Source organism: Triticum urartu, chromosome 3A (genome assembly GCF_056163025.1).
Source record: "Triticum urartu cultivar PI428250 chromosome 3A, HENAU_Tu73, whole genome shotgun sequence".
Lineage (NCBI taxonomy): Eukaryota > Viridiplantae > Streptophyta > Magnoliopsida > Poales > Poaceae > Triticum > Triticum urartu.
Genome location: NC_141875.1, coordinates 439763426 through 439769809, shown reverse-complemented (window position 1 = coordinate 439769809; position 6384 = coordinate 439763426).

The window sequence follows — 6384 nt, the reverse complement described above, 5'->3', positions numbered from 1 at the left end:
AAACGGAGCCAAAAACCTAATTCCACCGCCGCAACTTTCTGTATCCACGAGATCCCATCTTGGGGCCTGTTCCGGAGCTCCGCCGAAGGAGGGCCGTCATCACGGAGGGCTTCTACATCATCATAGCCTCTCCGATGAAGTGTGAGTAGTTTACCTCAAACCTTTGGGTCCATAGTTAGTAGCTAGATGGCTTCTTCTCTCTCTTTGAATCTCAATACAAAGTTCTCTCCCTCTCTTGTGGAGATCTATTCGATGTAATCTTCTTTTTGCGGTGTGTTTGTTGAGATCGATGAATTGTGGGTTTATGATCAAGTCTATCTATGAATAATATTTGAATCTTCTCTAAATTCTTTTATGTATGATTGGTTATCTTTGCAAGTCTCTTTGAATTATCCGTTTGGTTTGGCCAACTAGATTGGTAGTTATTGCCATGGGAGAAGTGCTTAGCTTTGGGTTCGATCTTGCGGTGTCCTTTCCCAGTGACAGAAGGGGCAGCAAGGCACGTATTGCATCGTTTCCATCGAGGATAACAAGATGGGGTTTATTTCATATTGCATGAATTTATCTCTCTACATCATGTCATCTTGCTTAAGGCGTTACTCTGTTTTTAACTTAATACTCTAGATGCATGCTGGATAGCGGTCGATGAGTGGAGTAATAGTAGTAGATGCAGAATCGTTTCGGTCTACTTGTCACGGACGTGATGCCTATATACATGATCATGCCTAGATACTCTCATAACTATGCTTAATTCTGTCAATTGCTCAACAGTAATTTGTTCACCCACCGTAGAATACTTATGCTCTTGAGAGAAGCCACTAGTGAAACCTATGGCCCCCTGGTCTATTCTCATCATATCAATCTCCATTACTTTAATCTTGCTTTGCTTTTTTACTTTGACTTTACTTTTACTTTGCATCTTTATACCAAAAATATTATATCTATCATATCTCACTCTCGTAAGTGACCGTGAAGGGATTGACAACCCCTAATCGCGTTGGTTGCGAGTAGCTATCGTTTTGTGCAGGTACGAGGGACTTGAGCGTGGCCTCCTACTAGATTGATACCTTGGTTCTAAAAAACTGAGGGAAATACTTACGCTACTCTGCTGCATCATCCTTTCCTCTTCGGGGAAATCCAATGCAAGCTCAAGAGGTAGCAAGAAGAATTTCTGGCGCCGTTGCCGGGGAGTCTACGCAAAAAGTCAACATACCAAGTACCCATCACAATCCCTATCTCTCGCATTACATTATTTTCCATTTGCCTCTCGTTTTCCTCTCCCCCCAATTCACCCTTGCCGTTTTATTCGCCCTCTCTCTCTCTATCCTCCCTCTCTATTTGCCCCTTTTGCCCGTTTGCTCTTGTTTGCTCGTGTGCTAGTTTGTTTGCTTGTTTGTCGCGATGGCTCAAGATAATACTAAATTGTGTGACTTCACCAATACCAATAATAATGATTTCCTTAGCACTCCGATTGCTCCTCTTACCGATGCTGAATCTTGTGAAATTAATGCTGCTTTGTTGAATCTTGTTATGAAAGATCAATTCACCGGCCTTCCTAGTGAAGATGCCGCTACTCATCTGAATAGCTTCGTTGATTTATGTGATATGCAAAAGAAAAAAGATGTCGATAATGATGTCGTTAAATTGAAGCTATTTCCTTTTTCGCTTAGAAATCATGCTAAAGCTTGGTTTTCGTCTTTGCCTAAAAATAGTATTGATTCCTGGAACAAGTGCAAAGATGCTTTTATCTCTAAGTATTTCCCTCCCGCTAAGATCATCTCTCTTAGAAATGATATTATGAATTTTAAGCAACTTGATCATGAACATGTTGCACAAGCTTGGGAGAGAATGAAATTAATGATACATAATTGCCCTACTCATGGTTTCAATTTGTGGATGATTATACAAAATTTTTATGCCGGATTGAATTTTGCTTCTAGAAATCTTCTAGATTCGGCCGTGGGAGGTACTTTTATGGAAATCACTTTAGGAGATGCTACTAAACTCCTAGATAATATTATGGTTAATTATTTTCAATGGCATACTGAAAGAACTTCTAATAAAAAAGTGCATGCGATAGAAGAAATCAATGTGTTGAGTGGAAAGATGGATGAACTTATGAAATTATTTGCTACTAAGAGTGTTTCTTCTGATCCTAATGATATACCTTTGTCTACTTTGATTGAGAATAACAATGAATATATGGATGTGAATTTTGTTGGTAGGAATAATTTTGGTAACAACGCTTATAGAGGGAATTTTAATCCTAGGCCATATCCTAGTAATCCTTCTAATAATTATGGGAATGCCTACAATAACTCTTATGGAAATTATAATAAGATGCCCTCTGATTTTGAATCTAATATTAAAGAATTTATTTCTTTGCAAAAGAATTTTAATGCTACGATTGAAGAAAAATTGCTTAAGATTGATGATTTGGCTAGGAACGTTGATAGAATTGCTCTTGATGTTGATTCTTTAAAGCTTAGATCTATTCCACCTAAGCATGATATCAATGAGTCTCTCAAAGCCATAAGAATTTCAATTGATGAGTGTAAGGAAAGAACCGCTAGGATGCGTGCTTCAAAAGATGCCTTTATTAAAGCTTGTTCTTCCAATTCCTATGAAAATCAAGATGAAGATCTAAAAGTTATTGATGTGTCTCCTATTAAATCTTTGTTTTGCCATATGAATCTTGATGAAACTGATATGATCTTCCTTTACCTAGAAGGCGTTCTAAATATTCGGAGTATTTAGATCTTTGTGATGAAATTGATGAAAGTGGGATTGAAAGAAATAAAAATCTAGATGTTGCTAAACCCACTATATTTGATTTCAAGGAATTTAATTATGAAAGTTGCTCTTTAATTGATTGTATTTCCTTGTTGCAATCCGTGCTAAATTCTCCACATGCTTATAGTCAAAATAAAGCCTTCACCGAACATATTTTTGATGCCTTGATGCAATCTTATGAAGAAAAACTTGAGTTGAAAGTTTCTATCCCTAGAAAACTCTATGATGAGTGGGAACCAACTATTAAAATTAAAATTAAAGATCATGATTTTTATGCTTTGTGTGATTTGGGTGCTAGTGTCTCCACTATCCCTAAAACTTTGTGTGATTTGCTAGATTTCAGTAACTTTGATGATTGCTCTCTAAACTTGCATCTTGCGGATTCTACTATTAAGAAACCTATGGGAAGAATTAATGATGTTCTTATTGTTGCAAATATGAATTATGTGCCCGTAGATTTCATTTTTCTTGATATAGATTGCAACCCTTCTTACCCTATTATTCTTGGTAGACCTTTCCTTAGAACGATTGGTGCGATTATTGATATGAAGGAAGGAAATATTAGATTTCAATTTCCATTAAAAAAGGGCATGGAACACTTTCCAAGAAATAAAATAAAATTTCCATATGAAACTACCATGATAGCCACTTATGGATTGCCTACCAAAGATGGCAATACCTAGATCTATCTTCTCTTTTATGCCTAGCTAGGGGCGTTAAACGATAGCGCTTGTTGGGAGGCAACCCAATTTTATTTTTATTCCTTGCTTTTTTCTCCTGTTTAGTAATAAATAAATTATTTACCTATGTTTTGGTTGTGTTTCTTTGTTTTTAATTAGTGTTTGTGCCAAGTAGAACCGTTGGGAAGACTTGGGGAAAGTCTTGTTGAACTTGCTGTAAAAAACAGAAACTTTAGCGCTCACGAGAACTGCTGTCATTTTTATTTGAAGAGTGATATTTAGTTAATTATTTTTGAATATGATTAATAGATAAATTCCTCACGTCCATAAATTTATTTGAGAATTTTTGGGGTTCCATATCTTGCGCTAGCTACAGATTACTACAGTCTGTTCTGTTTTTGACAGATTCTGTTTTTCGTGTGTTGTTTGCTTATTTTGATGAATCTATGGCTAGTAAAATAGTTTATAATCCATAGAGAAGTTGGAATACATTAAGTTTAACACCAATATAAATAAAGAATGAGTTCATTATAGTACCTTGGAGTGGTCTTTTGTTTTCTTTCGCTAACGGAGCTCACGAGTTTTCTGCCTTAAGTTTTCTGTTGTGAAGTTTTCAAGTTTTGGGTATGGATTTGATGGATTATGGAACAAGGAGTGGCAAGAGCCTAAGCTTGGTGATGCCCATGTCACCCCCAAGATAATATAAGGACACCTAAAAGCCAAAGCTTGGGGATGCCCCGGAAGGCATCCCCTCTTTCGTCTACTTCTATCGGTAACTTTACTTGGAGCGATATTTTTATTCACCAACATGATATGTGTTTTGCTTGGAGCGTCTTGTGTTATTTGTGTCTTTGTTTTTTAGTGTGCCACAATCATCCTTGCTGTACACACCTTTTGAGAGATCCATACATGAATTAAAATTTGATAGAATACTCTATGTGCTTCACTTATATCTTTTGAGCTAAGTAGTTTTACTCTATGTGCTTCACTTATATCTTTTGAGCTAAGTAGTTTTGCTCTATGTGCTTCACTTATATCTTTTGAGCTATGTAATTTTGCTCTATATGCTTCACTTAGATCTTTTAGAGAACGGTGGTGGATTTGTTTTAAAGAAACTATTGATCTCTCATGCTTCACTTAAATTATTTTGAGAGTCTCTAAATAGCATGGTAATTTGCCTAATAATAATATGCTTGGTATTCAAGATTTGTGAAACTTTCTTTTGAGTGTGTTGAATACTAAGAAAAGATTGAATCATGATAATTGTTTTGAGATATGGAGGTGATAATATTAAAGTCATGCTAGTTGAGTTGTTGTGAATTTAAAGAATACTTGTGTTGAAGTTTGTGATTCCCGTAGCATGCACGTATGGTGAACCATTATGTGATGAAGTCGGAGCATGATTTATTTATTGATTGTCTTCCTTATGAGTGGCGGTCGGGGACGAGCGATGGTCTTTTCCTACCAATCTATCCCCCTAGGAGCATGCACGTAATACTTTGCTTTGATAACTTCTAGATTTTTGCAATAAGTATATGAGTTCTTATGACTAATGTTGAGTCCATGGATTATACGCACTCTCACCCTTCCACCTTTGCTAGCCTCTCTAATACCGCGCACCTTTCGCCAGTATCATACACCTACCATATACCTTCCTCAAAACAGCCACCATACCTACCTATTATGGCATTTCCATAGCCATTCCGAGATATATTGCCATGCAACTTTCCACCGTTCCGTTTATTATGACACACTCCATCATTGTCATATTGCATATCCCGATACACCGCCGGAAGCATTCATATAGAGTCATATTTTGTTCTAAGTATCGATTTGTAATTGTTGAGTTGTAAGCAAAATAAAAGTGTGATGATCATCATTATTAGAGCATTGTCCCAGTGAGGAAAGAATGATGGAGACTGTGATTCCCCCACAAGTCGGGATGAGACTCCGGACGAAAAAAATAAAATAAAAAAAGAGGCCAAAGAAGCCCCCCCAAAAGAGAAAGGCCATAAAAAAAGAGAAAGGCCATAAAAAATGAGAGAAAAAGAGAGAAGGGACAATGTTACTATCCTTTTACCACACTTGTGCTTCAAAGTAGCACCATGATCTTCATAGTAGAGAGTCTCTCATGTTATCACTTTCATATACTAGTGGGAATCTTTCATTATAGAACTTGGCTTGTATATTCCAATGATGGGCTTCCTCAAATTCCCTAGGTCTTCATGAACAAGCAAGTTGGATGCACACCCACTTAGTTTCTTTTTGAGCTTTCATATACTTATAGCTCTAGTGCATCCGTTGCATGGCAATCCCTACTCACTCACATTGATATCTATTGATGGGCATCTCCATAGCCCATTGATACGCCTAGTTGATGTGAGACTAACTTCTCCCTTTTTGTCTTCTCCACAACCACCATTCTATTCCACCTATAGTGCTATGTCCATGGCTCACGCTCATGTATTGCGTGAAGATTGAAAAAGTTTTGAAAAAGTTAGAGTATGAAACAATTGCTTGGCTTTTCATCGGGGTTGTGCATGATTTAAATATTTTGTGTGGTGAAGATAGAGCATAGCTAGACTATATGATTTTGTAGGGATAACTTTCTTTGGCCATGTTATTTTGAGAAGACATAATTGCTTCGTTAGTATGCTTGAAGTATTATTATTTCTTATGTCAATATAAACTTTTGTCTTGAATCTTTATAATCTGAATATTCATACCATAATTAAGAAGATTTACATTGAAATTATGCCAAGTAGCACTCCGCATCAAAAATTCTCTTTTTATCATTTACCTACTCCAGGACGAGCAGGAATTAAGCTTGGGGATGCCTGATACGTCTCCAATGTATCTATAATTTTTGATTGCTCCATGTTCCACTTTTATATTACTTTTGGGACTAACC